General features: G+C 40.6%; 1 protein-coding gene across 1 annotated transcript in view; it reads left to right on the top strand.

Moving 5' to 3' along the window:
- The first annotated feature begins 221 nt into the window (after positions 1 to 221).
- luzp1 (leucine zipper protein 1) overlaps positions 222 to 24,240 on the top strand; it is a 44,652-nt gene continuing 20,633 nt past the window's right edge. The window contains exons 1-2 of the mRNA XM_079262423.1: positions 222 to 501; positions 15,172 to 15,230. The gene's annotated coding sequence lies outside the window, so the exon portion shown is untranslated. The remainder of the gene's footprint in view (positions 502 to 15,171; positions 15,231 to 24,240) is intronic.

Here is a 24,240-nt window from a genome sequence, read left to right as displayed (position 1 = left end):
TAATTATTAAGTCCTGGATATTTGGATCGGCTTGCTTGGATTCTTTCCTCCTCACTGGCCACACTTGCGTGCACTTCAGTGGGAGAGAGGGGCGGGACTTTGCAGCCGGGAAGGGCGTCCTCTTTGCGGTCAGGCCGGGTAGAGTCATCCCGAGGGGTGGGTCCTCCGGCAACAGAAAAGGAAAGCCCACCTTTTTTCATTGTTAAGGACGCGGTGGAATGTGATGGTTTGATCTCAAACAGACCAGGGAGGGGAATATCCGAGAGGAAAGGACCAACGAAAGGGGATTTAGGGAACGGCATAAAGCAAAAAAAAAAAAAAAAAAAAAAAAACCCAACCCCCCCCCGTCGCCTTCAACTCTCTGGTCTTGTCTGTGAATATGTGGATGAACTTGTCTCGGACGCGTCGGCTGCAGCGAACCCCACCGTCCGCATGAGACCGAGCCGCTTCAAGTTGCGGATTAACCGCTGCTGTTTGTGACCCGGCGGTGGAGCCGCAGAGGTAAATGTGACTCCTTTTTACTTAAGCGTGTTTGGGGCAATGGGCGGGAATGTGTTTAAGGAGTCAGACAGCGGCTTCCTGAGTTGGACCCAACCAGTTGGGACTGCAGAAGTCTGAACTGCGGCAAGTTTTTCCAACTGTCCTCCTCGTCTTCGTCCTTTTCCTCCTCCTCCTCATCCTCTCTGCTCGCCAAAAGGAAGCATCCAGGTGGTTGAAATGTAGCGAGGATTTGTTGTGCTTTGTATTTCGTGAAGACGCTACAAGTATGTTGCGGCATAATTGTTGCTCATTTTGTGATTTTGTTCACGCGCATTATAATGTCAGCGTCGCATTTGATGCTGGAAGATAAAAACACAGTTAAAACCTGCAGTATTTGATGCGTTGGCTGCGTGTGCTTGACTTTGATGTCATGTTTATGGCGTTATCATCTCTCTATGTGTTGTTTCAGAGCTGGTTTCCTCCTGTTTATTAAGACATCGGGAATGTTTGTAGCTTGTTAACTCATGCATTTTCATAGGAATAGCCCGAACTACTGGGCTCTGATGGAGACACGCCATGTTGACATTTGCTCGTGGTTATTGCTTTTACATTATTATGACATGCAGGCAGCATCTTCTCTGGCCTTGCTTATATTTGATTAATTGAAAAAGTTACACAGACTTCAGTGATCTCCTGTTAGCTGAGATCTTTTGAAGCAAAATTCTTGTTAGGAAATCAAACTGGCATCTGCTGTTCAAGACTACATTTTAGAAATATTGTGAAGTTTTGGTAAATGAATGATGGACCTCCTTCATGTAACCTTAAGACCATGTTAACATAAAATCTTGGTGTAAAAAAAAATTTGATGATAAAATCAATTCTGCTTATATTTTCAAGAAATTTATTGCTGCATATCCCCAAAGGCCAAATTGACTAATATGACTTTTTAATTATAAGAAGAAAAAGAAAAAAAAAAGCTTTTAGCAGTTTATCTGACAGGAAATGAAACAAAAATCAGACATTTTGTTTGACATTGGCAAAGGTATAGTTAATTCTTTACACTAGAAGGAAACAAATCATAATCCTGTTTGAATGTGAAATGATCATTGCTTTAGTACATCCTTGTTTGAGTATCTGTTTGTTTTCTCTCACATGTGATGGAATGTGTCCTGCTTCGTGTGCTCATATGAAAACAAAGTGGCATAGTTTGAACAGTATGTGCCCTGTACTCCCTCTCCAGAGCAGTAATGTGTGTGTGTGTGTGCAAGCTGCAGAAAAGGTAGTTGTGGTGGTAGAACACTAATCTGCCAGGTGGGGCTCGTAAAGAACAACACAGGGAGGGAAGGAGATGGAGGGGACCTGCCTTGACCTGTTTCAGACATGAAGGAGACAAAAAAAAGAAAGAGGGGAAAAAAAATCCCTGATGACTTTCCAGTAAGGCTCACCTTCCCAGCCAGCTTGTAGATTATGCCAGCCTGCTCTGCTGTGAACCCACTTTCCTCCTGACCTGGGCACAAGAACTTGCAAGGGAGCGTGTCATGGTGGGAGATGTTTGAAAAGGCTTTCCTTCACTATTTTGGATGGAATCATTACACAGCACACCGAGGGAATTTCTGCAGTTTGTGGTGTCAGCTGGGAGAAATGTGCAGGGAAAATCAAATGAGAGTATTAGCACAGTCTAAAATGAGAGGCCCAACTTTCCACTGATTACCGCTTCATCTGTGCATTTCTAGTTCTGTGAAATTATGCCTGAAGTTAGATTAAACTTGATTGGCTCTCAGGAGGTATAATTCCCAGCAGAGTGTCTTTCTTTCATTGAATTTCATTGTGCAGCATGATGAAAATTGTTAATGTTGACACAGCGGGAATGCTAGCACTGCCAACACCTGTCCTGCTATGTCGAAGTGACTTTAATGCCAAGATGTGAGAAGTTACACAATTTGCATGACGTTCCCATCCAGGGGATGTCGACTGCCATGAAAAGTAATAATCATACCTCTCTCTCTCTCTCTCTCTCGTCTCTTTTACGACCTGGGCTATTCCATGCGTGATTGGTTTTCCACTCCGCAAAATGATGCGACCGCCCTATGAAACTGCCTGCACTGCTTTGGCTGAAACCAAAAACTAATCATTATGGGTGTCCTATAAGGGTAATTATCAGACTAAGCACTGGACCTGGGGATTATGGAGTGGCTAAATGACTGCTCTGGGGATTAAATTAAAATATTGAGGTTTTCTGCCTGGGAGTATCAAACCAGTGCAAATGCCAAAGCCGGCCTGTCAGTGGTAATATTAATGCCACTCTGCACATTGGTGTGTATGCACAGACCCTCCTGTTAGTGTGGGGCAGTCACATGTACATATGGAATTGCAGGACTAGGGTACAGACGTTGTATGTTACAAGTGTGTGGTAATAAGATTGGCCATAGTGGATCAGAAAATGTCCATTAACAAAAGTGAAATTGTGAGTATATTCAGAATGATTCAGGAGGTTTGTTCTCATGAGTGGAAAAAGGCAAGTCAGCAGCCACACAAAATGATACAAGTGTCATGTGCAGCGTAACCTACACATCCTAATAAGCTGTAATGGATAGCTCGGATAGATTTAGGGCTGGATGCTGTTGGTGTTATTATTATCTTCAGACTTTTGCTTTTAGCCTTGGTTATCAGTTTACCCAGGAATAGAGTGGCGGAAGGTGCAGAGGGATGTTGCAAGCGTTACAAACTGGGGGCTTCTAGAAATAGTGCAGATAAACCGTGATCTCTCCCCTAAAGCTTTTGAACAAAGCCCACGCAGCCTGTGAGTGTATATCCTTTATGAGTGTGTGCTCTTTGTGATTATGCAATAAACTGCTTGGTATCCTGGACTGCCTGCTGTTGACAGTGTGCAGGCCAGCTGGAGCTGCTGTCTGTGCAGTGACAGACTTGCAGGGAGATGGTTTCAGTTCACAAAGACGTCACAGGGATACAGCTGATAAATAATTTCTGTTAGTTTTGAAGCAAAAATGTTAAAACAGGGTTTCTCCTCTGAGGATTTTCTCGTCCAGTGTGACAACAAACTGAATTTCTCAGGTTGTGGAAATTTGGTGGATTAAATAAAATGTATTTCAAGTCATCATTTTGGACTCTGGGAAGGTTTTGCAGAGGCTTTTGACTGATTTGGATACTTTAAAGCCTGATTGATTCCGTCATTTGAACAAATGCGGTAGATTGTGTGTAGAAATACACATGTACTGCAGCCTCAGAGGTAGAACCATGTATGTCAGCTGCTCATAAGCGTACATGGCTGCAAATGATATCCTGACTTTTTGTTTGTGTGTACTTTTGTCCTAAAACAATCATGCATTCAGAAGATAATTAATTAATAGCCAACTGAACATGCCAAGCAAAGATATTTAAATTTCTTGTTTTTAGTTTTATATTTGGACACAGAATTTCAGCTTTTTCTTTAAACAGAAATAAAAACTAAGCCATCTCCAATAGATTTATTTTTTCTCTATTTTCCTTTTCCCTCCTTCCTCCTCTACTTTTCAACGTTATCAGCCTTGGGTGAGTGACAGGGGAGTGGCTGCAGATGGAGTTCACACTAGTTGAACTCCTTGTAACGTCTTTTTGTGAAGCTGTGTGGATGCAGGTATTTCTACTTTGCAAGGCCCTTTTCTCTGTTCCATTCCCATCCATGTAGATCTGTCATCAGATACTAGAGACTGAGTGTCATTCACTCATCGAACAGTAGCTAGAAGTAGGTTTCAGCTCCAAGCTTTCACACAACTCACTCTGGCTTCCATTAACACATACACTAATGCCCACACACTGATGTGGGCTCGCTCTCTGTCTCTGTCATGTCGAGGCGAGAGTGGATTTTTTTCACAGACCCTCTTCTGAATGCATGTAAGTGTGAATGAATCCTCGTCATTAGTAGCCCGAAGCCTGCCAAACTGCCTCTTCATGCTCTGGTACACACTCATGTAGTGGCATATTCACCTATTAATGCCTTTCACTGCAGGTGTGAGTTCAATAGATTATAAATGGTAATTTTTGAGTCTGCAGGTGTACGGAGGAAAGTATGCATTAAAATACAGAATCTGGACATTTGAGATTGTATCATGACATGCAATACTAAATTAACCATCTGTGCATAAATGTGATATATTTATTATTATCCTTTCAGGGTGAATAATACTACTATTACAAGTTCTTTGACTTGTGATACAGAGGTACATGAGAAGATTACAAAATTCTGCCATTTACCCCAAAATGGTGTGGTCTTAACTAACATTTAAATTTCTCTCCCTTTCCTCTCCCTTTATCTCTTTCACTTTTCTTATGAGGTGTTTTTTCTCCTTTCTCTTTCTGTCTTTCGTCTGTCCTCTCTGGTCCAGCAGTACAAACTCTACAATTCAAACAATAATACAAAATAAATATAGAAATAAAATAAAAATTCAGAAAGTCAAGGGGATCATTATATCTATAAAGCTTCCCTTGGCAGAGAAAATTTGCTCAGCAGAACACAGCATCCAGACCATCATTCTGCTTGGCTAAATGCTGGACAAGACAAAAAAAAAAAAACCCCAAAAAAACCATGTAAATTACCAGGTTGTTATCAAACATGTAATGTGAGCCGGTAATTATGAATTTTAAATTGACTTTCTTAATCAGGCTGTTGTCAAGTGATCAGTTGTACACACTTATAGAAAGTTAAAGTTGATATGTTGTGGAAATATTAAAGTGCTAAGCTACTGAGAACCGAGAGGCATCTGGACATGTTTCTATCTCTTTGGATGGAGGAAGCTCCATTCCTCCACGCGGAGCCTTGCGATGCCATACTCCCTGAGATAACCATGCTCTCTGTGTAAAATGAAATTCCAGATGTTATAAAGGTTTAGATATGATCAGCCCAATGTTATGACAAATGCTAAAGTTGACATTATTTGTGAAGAGTTTGGAAACTGCTAGGGCACAAAGTGGAGTGGAGTCAAACAGATGACTCTTCTCCATCACTGCTCTGCAGGAATTATCTTTCATATTTCAGGAATGTTAATAAACACACATTCCTAAAACCCAGGCAGCTGCCATGCTGCTGACCTTGTCCAGATGTAAGAAAAGGGCCAAACAATCATTTGGGCTTCATTTTAGTCACACAATAACATACAAATATGTCAAAGGTTTGGACCCAGATTTGCTCCACTGGAATGTAATATATCACTGATGGGTTAATCCAGTGTTTCTCTGTCCAGGTCCTCAGGACTTCCTGCCCTGGATGTTTCATAGGTACACAGCTGACTGAAATGAGGGGCTTTTTAACAGGCTGCAAAGAACTTGATCAGGAAGTTCGGTAATCTGACTCAGGTGTTTTGGAGGAAGAGCAATGTCTAAACCATGCAGGGTGGCGGGTGTGAGAAACACTGGGTTAGTTAATCTTATTGTTGATCTCGATATGTTTCTTATTTTTAACATTTCCTTCTAGTCCTTTTAGTTTTCTAATCTATTGAAGTACTGAATGTAAATCTGTGAGTTTAATCTTTAGACGTGACATCAGAAGTTTCCATTGTGAGTCATCTTTTGAAGTCTGCTTTCCAGTTTTTCGAGGCACTTCTTATTGACTGTAACGTCATTGCAATGGTGCTTACACACTCCATGTTATGTACTTTAGCACATACAGTTGAGTAGTAGCTTCTTTCTTATGTCAAGAGGAGTCTTTCTCTCACAGCTTACTTTGAGTAACACTCCTGCCAAGAATGCGTTTGTGGTTGTTAGATGTGTCCTGATAACTGCAGGTGATAAGTCCTCTAATGTTTAATCTGTTGCCTGGCCAGGCCAGCTGCCTCACATGGCTGGAGTTTGGACCAAGTTGACTATTAATGTGGGTCACTGTGCTACTGTGTTTGGGTTGTACACACTTTGATTCAGGTTGTCCTAAAACAGAGGGGTCTCACGTTTCTTTGGTTAGTTTTTCCAACTGGTTCCTGTGTGAGATTTGGGTTCCTGTTGGACATTTCAGCCTCCAGGAAGCTGTTTTACAGAAATTCCCCCGTGCGTCTGCTTTGGCTTGTCAGACATGGCTACCATGTTGACCGTGGAAGAAAAAGGGCAAAAGGAAACAGACTTCAAAAGCTCGTAGGAGGCACAGCAAGACAGTGGGAAATGATGAAGAAGAGGAAGGGAAAGAGGTGTTTTTTAACAGGGGATGGCTGAAGTTAGGACGAATTCCTCGGGCACACTTGTATTTTTTTTCAGGTTGTCTCTTCATTAACTTGCCAATATTTCCCCACTCTTGATTGTTATCTTCTTTCATTTACTGTCTCCAACCCTTACCGTAGAAGAGACAAACCCCACCCCCTCCACCTCTCTCTCTTCCCCCACCCCTACCCTTGTCCAGCCTGGCCCAGGAGTATTTTTGGAAGTTAATGAAAAGAGAAATCTGAACTGCTTACCCTTAAAAGGCATGTCTGGGTCAGCTGGGTGGAAACTTGTGTTATTAATGTCCTTAACATTTTCTGTGTGAGTGGGTCATCTGTGATTTTAAGTCTGGTGCTGTGCAGAGAGCAAGAATTCTATGGGTTGGGGGACGAGGAGGGAAGGGGAGTGGGCTGGAGAACAGGCGTAGATCTTCAGAGGGGGGGGGGGCGGGGGGTCCACGAACATATTTCAGGAATCATTCCAGTCTGGTTCAAGATGTGTTCCTCTTGAGATCTGTCCGAGCAGCCAGACAAGCTATGTGGCGTGGGGACGAAAGGTGAAAGTCACGCTCCACTTCCTCCCAGTTTCGCGATGCTGATGGTTGAAGATGGCACAGATTACACAATCCTCCCTTGGATAGAGTTAAAGCTAAATCCCAGCCAACACATGTGTTTAAGAGTTATGAAAACACCACCTCATGCCACTGACATGCTGACACACAGATGTGTAACCAGTTGTCGTCGTGTCGTCCCCCCCCCCCCCCCCCCCCCCCCCCCCGACGTCTGAAACCTCAAGAACATCCATAAAAGGCTACATGTTGAACCATAATCCTTCACCCAGCAGCAGAGTTTGTATGGTTTGGGTACATTCACTGCAATTTACCAGGTGTTTATGTGCTTAGACCTGTAATATGTATTTTTTAACCTTTCTTCTGTGGCTTTACATCTATGCACCCCCCTCAGAGAATTTATGATCCTTGAATCTGTTATTTTCAGACGGATGACTGATGTGACGGTGGTTGGCAGGACTTTGTTCGCTGTGGTGATACAAGCCCAGCTTTCAGCTTGGGTCCAGTTCATTGTGGGGTCATGAAGGGTAGTGTGTAGCTACTGTAACAAGGAAAACTTTTATTCAGTTTCATTCCTTCTGATCGGGTTATTTGTGCCACAATGCTGAAATCTGTCTCTAGAATCTATTCTTTCCTCCTACGCTGATAAACTCGAATCCAGCTCATATGTGTGCAAAGGGACATTTGCTAATCATTGTTCTCACACGTGTGCTGCTGATTGTGGGTAAAGTCATTTGTGTTTTGATTGAAGTAGGAAAAGATGGATGGGAGACCCTTTCTAAAAGAGAAAAACAGAAATAAGAACAGACTACATGTAGATATTGACATGAGAAGGTAAAAGCTGTCCTTTCCTTTTCCTGTGTTTTGTATCAGACTAAAGGAAGAGCTGAGATAGGTAGTTCAGAGAGAGGAGAGAAGTAGTACAAAGCTACTTTTAAAACTGTAAAAGAATAACTTTGGACTACCTTTGTCAACAACACTTGAAGTGATGGCCATAGATTAATTTTTGCTGAAGTACAGTGAAGTCGTGTGTGTTGGTGGGATTATTTGTTCAGTTGCTGGTGTGTGACTTAAGCAGCCTGCCGTTAGATCTCCATATGCACTTTCTATAAAAATGGTCTATTTGATAATTATATGAGGTTTTGTTTTTTGTTCTTTAAAACTGTTATGGCTCAACTTACGACAGACTTCCACTCTCTCACACACTTCTGTCTGACCTGCTCTAAGCCTCTGGTCTACAGGGCGGCTCTCAAAATAAAATTCCTCCTGCAGATTATTTTTCTTGTGATCAGAAAATATACATGTTCTGTGAGAGAGGAATGTTAGGATGCCATGGCAACATAGCTATCCCCCCTGTTTTCTTACTACAGTCATTGGCTATATTGTCTTCTTCCTGCATTTTACTATTATGTTGTTTTATGCACCCATTTAGCTGTTCTTTGTTTCAACCTCATTTAGAAGGATACTGGAAAGATATTTAATTTCCTTCACAATTTCCTCCCCCCCCCACCCCACCTCTATTTCATCTGGCCACCTACCGAAGCTGTTATGAATTTGTGGAGTATCATTGTGGTCCTGCTGATGCATGTGGACCCCAACAACTGGGCTATTTTCAGACCCTCTCTCATTTGTTTCTTTTAATTTTTTTTATTTAATTTTTTTTTTTTTTGGATATTGACGCTGCACTTCAGAGTTTATTGAGGGCATTTGGGGGCTGGGTTTCCCCTCCATGCCAACGTTGCTTTTGGAGCTCTGTCTCATGCTGACTGCTCTGACCAGGGGAAGTGAAGCAGCACAATGCTGCTATGGTGAAGGCCATAAAAATAGACTCTGTAAAGTGCAGCTTTTACTTAAAGAGTCATGAAACCCTTTCATGTTAGAGTTTTATGTAGTGTGCGTGGGAGTAGGAAAAAGGAGAATTTTGACTGAATCAACCTTTAACTTAGAATTGTGTTCAGGTTTTTTTTTAACCTATGGATTATACTTAAAAAGACAAAACACCTCAGCATCTTTACACATGTACTTCTCTTTAGACAAAAACAGGCAGTGCAGACAGTGACCTGGATCATACTTGAGTCATCAGCTCTGCGTTGTTTGTCATCTGCCATTTGTTTTTCACCTTTTGCTACTTAAAATGACACTGGAAAACCTTTTAATAAACTGTACAAGGCAAATAGATGTCAAGTTTATTGAATGGAATTAATGTTGCATCGTTGGTCATTGCTGTGGTTACAACACTTTTTAACCTGTAAAATTTGTTCACCTTTGCTGTTTGTTTGTTGTGTGTGTGTGTGTGTGTGTGTGTGTGTGTGTGCGTGTGTGCGTGCGTGCGTGCGTGCGCGCGCGCACACACACACACACACACACTTGTAGACACATTCAGACATGAGATCCTCAGGAATCTCGTAACACTCCCAAGTTGCAGAGTGGCTCATTTGTGCATTCTGGAACATTGTGGAATACCAGGCATATTTTATGATCCAGCCTTTAACTGGCTCCCCGTCTTTCTCTGTGTCTGGGTTTATTTGTGAAGCTTAGTCAGTCTGACTTAACCCCCCCCCCCCCCCCCCCCCCCCCCCCCCCACCACACACACACACACACACACACACACATACACCCACTTCCCTGCCACATCCTACACATTGTGTTTAAACACACACACAAAAACAGCAGATTAACTCGCAGTTTGTATGTTTAGTTGAAGGAAATCCAGCCCCAACTTAGGGACACAAAATGCTAAACGGTTTGTTGCGCTGTCGGATGTTTAGGTCTCTGGGTGTCTTTTTGTGGCCTTGTCAAACATGTTTGCCACATGCGGTGGTGTATTTTGACAGCCTGCTCTAAAAACAAGGGTAAGGAAAAACTTGATGCCCGTGGCAACGAGTGAGTCTTGCCCACTCACTTGGACATTTTTGTAGCCTTTACCTTCGTGTTTCTCCCTTTGGTAAGGCACTGTCTTTTCTTTCTAATCCACTTTGAATCTTTCCCATCACAGTGTATCTTACATAGCCTTGGTCCCCGACTGCCTTCCTCTACATTTCTAGGTGTGGACTGCACAGAAGAATGTGATTGAATTAGGGTTTTATCTTTCCTGCCAGCCATCTGCATCTGTACTCCCAGCCATGCCAAGCATTTGAGGCACAATTGCCCTTAAAAGGAAACAATAGCAGCCTATCAATTCTGCTCTGCCAGTCAAGGAACAACTCACTCCTGCATGGGCAGGGTCCAGCTTGCACACACAACACAAGGAAGTGTTTGGTAACTCAGCTGAGAGTCACATTGCACCCTACTCATTTTGTTGTTGTTTTAAACAGTAGGTTTATGTGTATACGGACTGTTCTGGGCTCAAGACATGCTTTTAGAAAAATCAGGGATGTTATTCCATCATAAGTGAAATGCAACCTATCCTGCTGTCTCTTATTTTTTGTTTGATTTCAACAAGAAGAACATTTTTCCAGTGTATAATCCAGTTAAAAAGGCCTCACAGTTGTTCTGCAAAGAGATGTTTTGCTTTAAGTTTCTGTATTTTGCTGATTAGGTTGTACCTGTACATCTGTCAGTTCGGCTCCTCCACTGCTGGCACAGAGGATCCTCATCTCCTGGATGTTACTAAGATTTGTAATCGTGGAATCAAACCACTTTATGTGATGTGTCAAATGTTTGTTTTGTTTAAAGGCTTGTCTCTTATTGCTTCTCTAAATCAGTCCAGACATGAGTCTGAAATGCTTCACAAATGGATTTCTTTCACGGACCTGAAAGACTTGTCATTTTTGCCTTCAATCTTTTTTGTATTATGAAGCCAGTAAAGTTCGTTGAACTTGCCACCTGTCATATTATTAATGCTGGCTGATTGTCTTCTTAGTAAGCAGCAGAGTGTGAAGGCTTCAGCTGCAGAGCAGGGAGGCCTGCAGGGATGTGAAGTCATTAGATGTTAGGGTTGGTTCACTGTAAAGTTTAAGAGGTGAATGGTTTTCTGTTTGACAGCTCATCAGCTTGTAGACAAAATTCTTACCCCACCTTGCCATGCTGTTGGAGAGAAAATAACAGCAGGAGGAAAGTTGACTGCAGTTTCAGGTTACAGCAAATGGAAGAAAAGGGAATTATTCTGTTCACTCCTGTTTTCTTTCCTTACTGTTCTGGCCACTGCTTTCTTGATTGCCGTTTCCAGTCGCCACATCTTTCTCCTCAAATTTAGTCTGTGCAGTCTCTCAGCCTCTGTCTTTTGCCCTAATCCTTCTCTCTTGCTAGCATCTCATTCACTGTGTTTGATTTGGGCATTCCTTTCCCCTTAGCAGACAAAACAACCCCAGTCCTCTCTGAACTGCAACCCCCAGTTCACACACATGTATGCGCACACACACACTCTCTCTTCTGCTAATCACACACAGGAAATGGGCTCCCATGCAAACGAGGCCCGCCTGGCCACTGGAACCCAGGATGGGATTTCAGGCCTTGAAATGTTCTGCAGTGGAAGAAATCGAACAGAAGTTTTCTCTCCTCCTCGTCCTTTTGTTGCCTTACATTTCCTCAGCATGCCTCATCTGTCTGCCAGTTTCTTTCCTCCTGTAAATTTTTTAATTTTGTTAAACATTAGCATTCATGCCAACTTAAAAAATGCATGTCGTCTTCTCTGCTGCATAATCACAATTTAAGTGCTGTTAGATAAAAAATGTACCAACTCGTAGACGTATGTGCAAAATTAGATTGTAAAATTTACTCTGTTATCTTATCAGCAGCTTTTCTTAAAATGCATGATTCCCAAAGAACACCAGAATGATAAAAGGTTTATGTAAACTAGAAAGAGTGATGAGCTTCATGAGTATCAGCTCTGCTTTTAATATGTCACTGATTGTATTTTAAGGGAAGTACTGGTAACAGTAACACACTGTACATGTATACACACGTCTGGATAAGAAATATGTTGTACAACTATGACTGATACAGAAAATTGTCTTTGTGAGATTCTTGCAGTTGTTTTGAAAAGGTAATTGTGTCATTGATGTAGATTGTATTGGGACAGAAAACGTCCTCAAACTGTATCATAACAAATTTAGCAAAAACATGACATACATGTGACGTATGATAATTATTTATTATTAGTCATATCTATACTTGGATTTATCAGGGATGCTTTTATTTGAACTAATCAAGTAAATACCTGGATTTAATTTTGGTCCTGAACCAAAACTAGTTACTCAATAACCATTTTCAAATGATAAAATTATTTAATAAAAGATTTTAAAAGGTTGTTTTTGTTTTGTGGAAACTTTACACTTTCACATTTCAGGTTAAACTGATAAACAATATTTGCAGCTTTTACTGAAATTATTTCAGCTAAAATTTATTACTGAAACATATTATATAATATTATATTATACATTAAAACTCTAATCTAACAGCATTATTATTATTATTATTATTATTATTATTATTATTATTATTATTATTATTATTATTATTATGGGTTTATTGATTATTGGTCAGACTATTTGTGCTATCAGATATTTTGCTGTGGTCCAGATATTGTATGTTTTATGTTTTGGTTTTGTTTTTGGTTCATTTTTAGAGAACCAAATTGTACTTCATTTTGTTTAATATAGCATGAAACTGGCAACAACTTTGATGGGTTACAGAAGATTTTTTCTGGTTTTGCTGATTAAACCCATGTGTTGATACACAGTCCAGCATTTTCACAACAGCATATTGGATATATTTCACCTTAAAATATTAGTAGTAAGTCTTCTTCCTTTTGATAATTAAATCAAAACTGGAGTAAAAAAACTGAATTTTTAAATTAGGTTTATATGACAAAAATATTATACATTCACAAATATTACTGTAAATGTACCAGAGTTAGCCAAATTGCATTTTTACATCTGCAGTACCTGGACAAGGAGAAAACAATACAACAAATAACAGGATAAAATTTCACACATATCCAAAAAACAGTTAATATAAATGTACATACAAAACACTAACGGCAATGTAAAGTCTAAACTACAGTAAACGTCAATACTAAAATAATAAGATGTTCACTGGCACAGAGTTCCAGTACAGTATTGACTCCAGAACAGATCATTTCTCATACAAGAGGAATTTATGGCAGGGTTTTTATATGGGGTCATATTTACTGCTATTTATACTTTTATGGTAAGCTGGTACTGTGAGTATATTTGAGTGATAGCACAACGTACAGATTACATCTACTAGAGCATGAGACTACAGTTTTAATCAAGGTGTAGTGACATGTCCAACTATACTTTAAGGTTGTTTTTTTTTTTGCTGCAATAAGAAAAATTATAAAGTTATTTAAATCTGTAAACAAATGCATTGAGATGGGTATAAATGCAAAATGCTAAAAGTGGCATTTGTGGTAAATCGACAATAAGTTTCATGTGCTGATGAGTTGTAGATCAGCAACCGTTACAGACGCTGTTACACTGCTTTCAGTTTATCCTGCTGACTAAAATTATGACTGTGTGTGTTTGTGTGTGTGTATGTGGGGGGGTGTTGGAGGAAGACAGCTGTTTTCAGTTCTGTTTGGCTATGGGCTAACTGTCTGAATGAAAAGCTCAGCCCTCCCTACATTAACTCAAAACACAGACAGACAACAGACCAGCATAGTCTCTGGTCACTTGGGTATTTGGACATAGTCTACATTGTAAAGAATGTCTCAGATCACATATATTAACTGTTTTTATCAATCAAAACAACTACACAAGTGTTTTTTTGTTTTTTGTTTTTTTTTAATTATTAATCTGCACAATCATATGCTTGGTTAAGTGAAGTATTGAATAGTTGTCACTTAGCGTGAGGATGTCAAATGATTCAGCAAAACCTGTGTGTGGATGCTTGCAGTGGAACTGAGTGTAAGCTGCATATGGAACAGAAGGTCTGTCTCCTTTCTCTAAAGACAAAATGTGTAGGAACAAACAGGATGACAGAGAAAGGAGTCGAGATTGGCAGAAGCAACGAAAAGACCGTTGCTCTGTGTCAGTCAGTTGTTTCAGCATCACGACTTTGAGTTCATCGCTTGTCACTGCCTCCTCCCTCAGTTCAGCCTGAGCAAACCGTCTTCAGCAACCAGGAAAATATTTTAATCTTGGCTGGTTTTGTTGAGGTTTTCGCAGTAATTGAAGAAACATGCTGTTAATGTACTTGTCTTTGTTAGAAGTCCTTCTGTACACTTTGATGATGTGACATTTTTAACCAGACCATCATCATCAGCAGATGAAGTGGACTCTGCAGATAATCAAACTTAAGCTTACATTCATTCCCAGGGCACAGTCATATATCTGTATGGTCGCTGCTTACAGTTTAAGAACTGTTCCAGTTTCTTGCCCCCCCCCCCCCCCCCCCCCCCCCCCCCCCCCCGCCGCCTCCTCTTGCTTATTTCTTCTCCTCCTCTCATCCTTTTAAATTCAGTCCAGACACCAGTCTTAAATTTGGGTTCTCTATGCTTAACCAAACATATGGAATGCTACTGTAGTGGAATGCTCCAAGTGTGAGTTGTTTTTTCTGTGCGTGTGTGCGCACACACATTTATGTGTTTGCACATGTTTTGAAGTAGATGAGAGCTTCTAGGATGATGATGATTATGATAATGATGCGCGTGTGTGTGTATATACCAGCGCGTCCCCAGAGAACTGAATGAGGCCTTCTGTTGTCGTGGCCAAACATTGCTTGCCTGCTCATGCATGAGTCTATTGCAGAGCCTCTCAGTGTGTCCCCTATCTGAGCAGTTAGCTCATTCTTAGCTTGTTAGCTTGACTGTGAACAATCTCCCCTACAGTGACTGCATTGTGAGCCTGGCCGCAGCCTCTGAGCCTCACCAACTGCCTGAAATGACAATGGTGAAAGATGACATGAGTGAGTGTCTAGATATTATGATGACCTGTGCTTCTCTTTTAATAACCTCCTACCCTCTTTGTTTAACCCACAGGATGGAGAGTTTGTGGAGGAGAGCTTTACCTGCTTAAGACAAAACACATCGAAATTAAAGTAAGTAACTGTAATGTTTTTGCACTTGTACTGTAGGTCTCTTAGGACTGATTTGATTGTTTCCCTGTTTCATTTTTTTCACATGAAAATTTCCACCTGTATTGATGTTTGTGTTTTTGTCCCATGATTAACGTATGCCAGAAACCCCCATTCTTCATGGTTTAGGGAAGAAAAGTCTTGAGACTAAGGAAATGCCGCTTGGAAGTTCTAGCTGATAACATTTCAGATGATCTGTTGGTAGAAATGGAAAGCAGCATGTGATATGTTTCTGCAGCATCTCAGAGCAGACTAAATGTAATGTGGGCATGCATGCCTGAAATATAAGGGAGAGTCAAAGGTTTTTGCAGTCTGTAACTTTTGTTCAAGATGTGGCTGGATTCAGCACATTGATCATAAAAAATGATGCTCTTAGAGGCAGTTAGTTTTATTTGTTTGCCCTTATTTCCCAAAGCAAGGGCACAGAATTCATGCTGTACAATAACTGGTTATAGCAGCTTTCCATGTATTGTCTAAATTAAACATTAAGAACGAAACACCACGGGTCACTAAAACTTCGCAAACTGTAGGCATGTGTATAATAGCCTCAATAATCCAGCTACATGAATTGGTGACAAGCATGAATAATATCCTGAATTTGAGTTCCCTTACTTCATCTTTCTTTTTTTTTTTTTTTTTTTTGGCATTTTTCTCATCCTCTATCCTTGCCTACTGTTTCCTGCCTTCCTCACAACCTTCTTGCCTCTTCCGCCCCTCCTCTGCTCTTTGTGAGTCTGTTTCCTTTTGGGCGCAAATGCCGGCGCCGCATTTCCTTCCCCATAGCCTGAAGTCACTTAGAGTTGACACACCTACGGACACTGTGAACATAGCGCAACATATGGCTTGGTACATTCATATCCATAAATGTGTATGCTTCATTGACTGACAGTTACTGTCAGTGTGTGAGGGAGTAAGTGAATCTTATCAAGCCAGGATAGTCACAAACTTTATGTATCACTGTCTTACAGTCGTCTACTCTCACATCTGTTTAAGGTCAATATGTGGCCGAGGCGTGTCCTGTATGTCTTTGCTGACCTGCATTTATATCTGTTTATTATTCCGGATGCCAGTTCACATCCTGATTGAGTTGAAGTCATCTTAAATAGCCCATAAAAAAACTATGAAAACCAACAGTGAAACAGGAAAAGATGCTTTCGATTTATTCCACTTGTAATGAACTAAGTGCGTCTGCCTTCGATTGTCTATAACTATCTGCCTGTTTGCTGAGATCATTTGCGACTCTGTTGATGATGCAGAAAGTGTCGAAACATTTGCCTCCTTGTTTGCACAATAAAGCTGGAAATTTGTCAGTGAGTTCCAGCTCTGTCCGCTTTTTGCAACATTTCCAGTTGTTTATTTCACAATGAAATGTACTTCCCATGTGAATTCAAGTGTCATGTAATCAACACAGTCACATTAGTTAGAATGAGATATCAGCATAGTCTCTCCTATAATGCCCCTCAATCACTTCACCTCTGGCTGTAACTCTTGCTGTGTCTGTCTTCTCTGTACTTCCCCCTCCTTAGAGCCAGTGCTGCATTCTTGCTGCAGTAATCCACTAAGGCAGCTACCTGCTCTGCATTCTGAGGAACAACCCACCCCCATCTTTCTTTTGCTTAACTTGCATTATTACACACTCTGGCTACACATTTGTTATGTGTAAGCTTTTCTTCTGCCACTGCGCTCTCTCACTGTCTTTCTTGTTCATTGGAGAACCACTGAGCTCTCCATTCAGCCGCAGCAGACTGCTAATGCCAAGACTTGGGCTGATGAAGCAATGCCAAGCTCTGCCAAGTGGGATCATTGTGTTCTGTGTTAGGATGGGGAAATGCAGTGAATAAGCAGGATGTCAAGCAGTCAGACATAAGGTGGAAGGGCTGTATTTTGAGAGCTTTTAATGGGTTTGGGTTCACCATTTGTGAGGGGTGGGGAGTATCATAGCCATGTGGAATGTCTAATCATTGCTGGAGATTTGATGATAGGCAGTCATCTCCTTTTCTCTTTGGTACAAGAGAAAGGACATCCAAGTCCAGCAGGGAGAAAGGGATGAAGGTCAGGGGAAGGAACTGAAGGAATGCAGCAGAAGAAGTGGGGGCTGGGGTGACATTTAGAAGTCACATGACATGTGATGGGGCTACTGCTAAAACAGAACAAGAGAAGGTGATGAAAGAAATGAATGAAGAGTAGAAGAAGAAGCTGTATTTGACCTTTACTGTTGGAAATGGCAAAGAAAAAATTGAACCGCTCACCTTGTTGAGCAGCAGTTTCGTGCTTTTGGTTGGTTTCAGGAACTCCTGTTGCTACATTTTGTTTGGAGTGTCTAAAGTCAACCTTTAGTTGCTTAGTCTGATGAAGGGTTGCGGGGGAGCTGGAGCCTATCCCAGCAGTCTATGGGCGAAAGGACAGCTCGCCACTCCATCCATCACACTCACTCCTATGGGCAATTTAGAGAAACCAATCAACCTAACATGGATGTCTTTGGATGGTGGGTGGAAGTCGGAGTACCTGGAGAGAAACCACGCATACACAGGGAGAACATGCGAACTCCACAAAGAAAGGCCACTGTCCAAGCCTCGCCCCAGCCGAGCAGCAAACCAGCGACCTTCTTGCTGTGAAGCCACAGTGCTAACCACTATGTCACCGTTCTAGTTGCTGCCATCTTTTTGTAAATTTAGAATACCACTTAGAGAGAATTATTTACAAATATTGGGTCGGGGCGGGGGAAAGTGTTGCGACATGATGTCATGTGTTAGCAGGAATACAGTGGGAAACTGCAGTGGGAGTTAAATGTCACCTCCTTTTATGAATCAGTACGTCAAGAATATCTTTGAGTCATTATTGTGTCATTAGCTAGATTCACTCGTTTTGATGGTGTGCTGGTGGAACATTGTTCTTCACTTAGTATAAATTCTCAGACCCAATGTCTTCTATGTTCACTTCTGGTTCTGCAATGGCTAAATACTGAGGCCAGTGCTTCAAAATAGCAGCAAGTGGACCAGCGGGTGAAGTCAGAGAGATTTCATCCATTTTATTTCCACTCTAAAAAATGTAAGCAAGGCTGGAACTAGTCATGTAGATCAATAAATGTGGAAAAAGTGGAAATATTTACCATCTGATCTTTAAACGCCTGATGTCCTTTCGTCTCACAGTAGGGAGCATCATCCTTCAGGGTCACCGCAGGCTTACTGACTCAGCAGTTTCATCAATTTTGTTACCGCTTTAGGAAGCTTCTTATTTAATTTTAAAGCGGTTATCAGAAAATCTAGGAACAAACAGGGATCTGTTCTGTCCACAGGAGCAAGTTCTTGCTTTGTCATTGCAGGAAGACCTCCAATGGTTGAGGGTTCAGACCATAGACTGTATAAAAAAAAATGGACGGAGCCTTCGGCGGTAAAAAGAGAAGCCTATGCGGAGATGCATAAAACTAAAGTTCCCCCTTCATCCACTAGGGGCTGGCTCCAAAACAGAGCAAATCCCCATAGACTCCCATGTTAAAAAGACCAACTTCACAGCAGAAATAAACATGTTTACAGCCTGGTTCAAAAATCCATTTTCCATTTATAGGTCAGGTTTACCTTCATGACAACTGTGGGAGGAGGGAATTTTTTTCTTACTCGCCCGTTTAAAACTAAATTAATCTCAAAGTTCGGCATATTTAGGGACGTGTCCTTTTGATTGACAGGTACCTGACCTCACTCTTAAGTGAGGTCAGTAAGAACGTAGAACAACCGCGGTTTTTAGCCGGTTAACAACGGGACTTAGCTTTAGCCCACTAACCTCCGTTAGCTGGTTACCTCCTTTTATCTCCGTGTTAGCTCTTAGCTACAGAAAGCTCGGAGTTCGCTCAATGTCAATCATCCACCATGACGCTCACAGCCACCCTCTCAGCTCCACCTCTTTGCCCTTATATGTATTTTCCTGTTGAGACGACATGCATGCCTCTGCCAAGATGGCGATGGTAGGAACCGCCCACTGGGCTTCAATTCAGCTCATCAGAAACCTATGGGTGAAGTCACGGTGGCTCCGTCCATCTCTATATACAGCCTATGGTTCAGACATTATCACAGTCATCTCAGTATTCAGGATAGCCTTTTATTATTAACCCGCTGTTCGCAGTTCCAAGCTATCAAAAGACATAATGCACAGTTTCCTAGTACTTGACATGTGGCACTCAGCCTTTTGGGAATAATCTTTGTGAATTTTTAGAGCATCAAGATGTTTGTCTCTTTAGAGAACTGGCCAGCATATTGTAACGTGAGCCTGATTACATGCCAGTATCAGTGTTCCTGTTGGTATCAGTGTTTATAACTGTTGGTATCATTTTAGATGTCTTAAGAATAGTTAAGAGTAATTTATCTAAATCAATGATAAAGACTTTATTTCTTTCTATCTTTTGGGGATATTGTGACATTGGTGATTAAAAAAAAAAAAAAAATTAGCTAAGCATTAAAATGCTGACTTATGTAAAATATGTTTTGATCACATGAGACATTAAAGTATTCTTGCCTTATACATAATTTAAGTAAATGTGAAAAATGTGTTGAAGATGTATTTTTTTTAGGGCCAGATCTACTTTAACTAAGAAGAAAAATGCAAAGCCATTCATCTTCTCCTTTTACTTCCTCCAGCTCTTGCTTAGCTTTTGCCCATCTGCCTCCTGTCATTCTTTCTCAGCCTGATTCACTATTATTCACACAGACACACACACACCATGCAAAGACTAACAGTTCCCTGGGGTTAACAAGTGTCATCATGTTGTCATGTTTTCATGTTCTCTTATCAGCGTGAAACAGTGACACGCACACATTCCTTCTCGGGCAGCTCATCGTCGGACACAACGTCACATATCTGTGAGTGTTCATTGGGTCATATAAGGATTTTAGCTGATGTCTGCTTTAGATTGTTTGAACAGCTGCTGCAGTGAGTTTTAAATGGGTAAAGTGGATAGGGTAGGTCCTGTTGGCTCTATTAATGGCATGTGAAAGTTTTTCTTTGGATGGATTGAGTCAGATTGAGGTTTAGGGTTTTTCTGTTAGCATTTAAGCTCTTTTGGTTTTGTTTCATTCATGGATTCTCCCTAGAATTTGATTTTGCATATCACATTGTTATTCTGCCAGTGTCGCAAGTTTAAATGAAGTATCTGCTTATGGTTCAAACAAATTCAAGATTTTCTGAACACACTGACTTGTGGAGACCAAACTTGTGACCTTTAACCACCTTCTTGTCAGGACCATCTTACTCTACCAAGTAAATGTGGGAATTTTTTGTTTTTTTTTGTTGTTTTTTTGTTAAAGAAAAATGAGGTAACTTAACTAGAAAGCTGCAGCTAGTCAGACTTGACCCTTAGTGTCAACACTTCCTCATTTTATCTGATAAAATGTATACAATATTTGAAATGTTGTCCTAATGATAAATTCAAATGTTTTTTTCTTGAAAAAAAATTTTTTTTTGGTTGCTCAGATCAAATCACTTCTTTATGCCCAAGTAATGTCTGCAAAAAACAGAAAAAAACCCCAATAAAATCCATTAAGCTTGTGCTTAATGTAATGGCAAGGGTAAATTTAGCCATTGTGTTGGAAGAATCTGTCTTACAGCTTCAGGTTTACAATTTTGTGTCATCTGCATCTCAGTTAGACACAATGCCTAGCTAATATCAGCCATTTATTCATCTTTTGCTGTACTGTCTTATCTTGTTTGTGTTTTTGTCTTATCATAAGCTACGCATGTAAAATGTCGATAGTTTATCATACTTTTTATTCCCGAATGTTTGATGTTCATTTGTTTTGTGAACAACAGACAGTATTTAGCAACTGAAACTGATTATCTCCCACATTCTAGTTAGTTTATCTCCATTGGTTTTGGCTCAGCTGCTCTAGGAAATGGCACAGTCTGTTCCCCAAACCATCCCCTCCCTCCTGTTTGTCCCAGTTTCTCTTGTTAAGATTTTTACATGTTTACAGTGTCAGTGACCTCTGACCCATTGCACAGAAGACTGCAGGGTGAGGACATGCTGAATTAGAAGAGATGTATGTCATGGGAACCCGATGTCAAGTCAGATGGAATTTAGATTTAAGTGTTTGCATTGAAAACAAGTGTCGCTACGGTCATCTTCGTGTCAAGTACAAGTACAAGTTTTTATTAGTGATATCGTCCCCTGACATTTACATTTATAGGTTTATTTTTGAGTAAAGTTTAAATGCAAAACAGCTTTACAGATTTACAGTCATGGTGTCTGTTTGGATCTATAAAATTGACTTGATTCTTTTAAGCAGATTTTGCAAAAATGACCATATCTCAAAGCAGAGATCTACAGATGCTTTATGTAATCTTTCACATCTGTTGTAGAGCAACTTCTCTTTGCACGAACCCTCCCAGAGCTGATCATAAGTTGATCAGGATCCACTTGCGTCTTAAGAGGCGCCGACAAAAGACGTGCATAAAGAACGGCGTCTCATTTGTGTGATAGCTTTTTCGAAGAGGAGATCTGTAATCAGAAGTATCTCTGACGGTGCAGCTCTACAGTTTCTTTGTTTGACTTTAATATACACTGTTAGAAGTTATGATGCATTATATATCTGCAAGCAGCCAACACACATGCTTATCAAATAACTCAATAAACTTCATAACCTGAGTATATTTGGCTCAGCTGAATTAGATCTGTCAAATCCTAGTTTAGAAACCAACACTTGCATGGATTTATAGTAAGTAAACAAACATATTTCATTTGTTCATTTCATTGTTGTACAGAATGTGACCCTGAACAATCTCTGCCTGCAATCTCTGCAGGAAAAGATGTTTTTTTTTTTTTTTAATTTTGTTTTTAGTTTTTTTATCAAAGTAGCTGGTTTGAAGTTGGTCCAAGTTTCCTTGGCTGCAAAGCTCCTCAAGGGCAAGCTAGATAGTGACTGGCTAGTATTTTCAGTGGTTGCTGTTTTTAAATCTGATGTACTTGCTTTGCTTCTTAATAGCAGCAGCAGTGCCTTGTAGATGCAATCCTGCATGCAGTGTAGATTTCTGTTGAAGAGCCTGCTTTAGTTTAGGATTCTAGGATAAGAAACAAAGACTAAAAGATATTTGGGTTTTGAATTTGACCGAACCTTTTAAAAGTTGCATCTTCAGTCAAGTCATAAAGGGATAAGCCAAACAAACTGTAGCTTATGTGTACAACCATCAGTCTTTAATAAAAACTGACCGCTCACACACTAACTTCTTTGGCTTTATTGCTCTCACCCTGCTGCATCTGTTTTACTCTCTCATCTACCTTTCTCTGGCATATCCCACCCTATCCATGCAAGCAGTATGCCAGGATTAAGCCCCAGCAACAAGACTCTTGATGTAGACTGTCAGGGGAGGGTTAAGGAGGAGAGACCTAGAAAAGGCTACGGGTTACTGGGCTAAGACCGGAAAGAGGGTCATATCTTTAAGCGCAGGTGTCCAAATACATCTGACAGTAATATTCATGTAAATGTGTGTCATCTATCTAAGCATAACCTTTCACCGCCTTTGTGCTAAAAGTTTTTAAGGGTTTACTTTTACCAACTGGTGCTATTTAAACACACTATCCACCTTCTGTTCTGCTTGTAAAACGTAAAAACTTGGTTTTGGATTAAACTGTTTTCCTTTTGTTGATCTTTCTCTATCGATTTTCCTCTCCTATTGAGTGACATTGAGCTTGTGATATTAAACTGAAAGCAAGTGTAGTTGGTTTACAAATGGCTTGAAATTCCAAAAAGGAGCAGCATCAGCACTGAGTGACAAGGATCCAGCATTTTGCTTTGTTGTAATGGTGGTAATGTGGGTAACTTCCATGTCTTCTTCTCATAAACAAATCTCTCGCTGTACTGGAGAAAACATTTTGTTTACCTTCCCCACATTTCAGTATTTCTCTTTGTGTCAATTTCACTCAGGTTCTTAAGAAAAAATCTAAATTAAGAAAGTACTCATGTCCAGTTCAGCTTTACTGAATAAGCTCCATGACCTTACAATCCTTTTTTTTATTTCCTTTGCTGAAATGCAACACTGCCTTTCATTTTACCATTTTTCCAGAAGCACTACAAAACCGAGAGTGAAAGAAACGAAGTAAAAAAGTAACATGACAGCACAGGAAACGGCAAACTAGCCATTATGGTATGCCGGTTTTCTCTTTCTTGGAAAAATGGAAAAATGCAGGCCAATCATCAGGTCTCCACCATCTTGTGGCTTCCACTGCTGCGCCAGCATCCATCCACTGCAGTTGTCTAATGACGCACACATGCATGCATGTGCACAAATACACAGCGTTTGTCACACTTATTCAAACTGGCAATAACCCTCTCCATGAAGATGCGGTTGAAGCATTTTGATTGGACTGGGGCCCTTTATTAAATACTGTTTATGAGGCAGAAGAGTTTCTAACCCATGCGTTCCAACTTAATGTCAAGTGCAACAGAGACAAGATTTTTTTTTTCCCCTTTCTTTTTCATAGCGGGAACAGAATGTACTAAAGGCAATGGGCAGGCAGAAAGAAAGTGGCTAAAGCCTTAATCATATGGTGTATGATTGTAACCTTGGTGTCTGTGTGTGTTTGGAAGAGCACAAGAAGAGTTGATTAATTTCTTCACAAAGTTAACTTACTGGTTATTTGGATATTGTTAGTCAAAACTCCTCTCTTTTCTGTTTGTTGAAATCGTCATTGACTGTCCCTCGTTGCACCTTCTTTCAGTAAAAAAATAAGTAACTTGGTTTCCTTTTTTTTGTGGCACCAAACAGCATGCAACACAAGTTGATACCGCTCCATAGGCTCTGTGACAAGTTTCATAACAACTCAGGCTTTACTGCTGTAGCAAATTAAGCGCATTGGCACTTTAGACATGAAGACAAATGGGAGTCTGGTTCCTGCACTGGTTCAGTGCAAAACTTGGAACTCGTTCTTTCCGTTTTCTCCACCAAAGCTCAAGCTCCAGCTCAAAACAACAAAACTCGGTGCTTCAGCAGA

Source organism: Telmatherina bonti, assembly GCF_933228915.1.
Source record: "Telmatherina bonti genome assembly, chromosome: 22".
NCBI classification, from domain to species: Eukaryota; Metazoa; Chordata; class Actinopteri; order Atheriniformes; family Telmatherinidae; genus Telmatherina; species Telmatherina bonti.
The sequence above is the reverse complement of the archived record's forward strand: the minus strand, read 5'-3'. Positions and strand labels throughout refer to the sequence as shown.